This window comes from Brassica oleracea, chromosome C1, assembly GCF_000695525.1.
Source record: "Brassica oleracea var. oleracea cultivar TO1000 chromosome C1, BOL, whole genome shotgun sequence".
In the NCBI taxonomy this organism is placed as follows: Eukaryota; Viridiplantae; Streptophyta; class Magnoliopsida; order Brassicales; family Brassicaceae; genus Brassica; species Brassica oleracea.
The window spans coordinates 34,743,250-34,744,111 of NC_027748.1; positions in this window are offsets into that span (position 1 = coordinate 34,743,250).

Consider the following 862-nt stretch of genomic DNA (forward strand, 5'->3'; position numbering starts at 1 on the left):
TGTCTGATGTCTTAGCAAAGGGAATAGGGCTTCTCTTCTTCATCCAAATTTACCTGTCTAACTAGTATAACTAGTATACTAGGATAACTAGGGTATCTTTGGTTTAATCCTTGGAAGTTACTCGGGTAACTAGTATTACTACGCCATGTACGGCCTCTTCATCATACTCAACTCCTCATGTCTTTCTCTTCCCATATATTGATCTCATCTCAACACTATGCTCGCGAGAAGAGGACAGAAGGCCTTATAGGGACCACAAGAGAGGGAGAGATAGGTCGCAGGACCGGATTTTATCCTCCCACCATAGCTTCCCGTCTCACCGTAATCTTTCCCAAGAAAGGAGAGCGGAAAGAGGACACTCTCCACCTCATAGGAGCATGGAGGAGAAAAGACCCCAAGTTATGGGTCACAAATCTCAAAGCCCTAGAACACCTCCCCCAAGACCTCTCAGGGAGGACATGACCTTACCGGCTGCTCCAGAGAATGATGAAGTTAATAGTCGATCTCGAGATCGCATTTCAGCTCTAGAAAGAATTGAGGATAGACCCTTCCAGCCTCCAGCAAGGATCTCCGCATTCGAAAGAATAGAAGAAGGCCCCAATCAATCTGTGGAACGAGTCTCTGCTCTGGCAAGGATCACACCTCCGCTAGAAGAACCACAAAGAGCTGTAGGCATCTCAGAATCTCTACAGGCAAGACTCCAGAAGGTAGAAATCCAGTACCTTGAAGCTGAGCAGCAAAGTCCACACCAAGATGATGGACCGGCAAGGGGAAGTCAGCAGCAAGAAACTCAAAGAACTCCTGCTTCACAACGGTTGGGCACCTCGTTAGGCACAAGGAAAAGAACCCCCCCCCCCCCCCC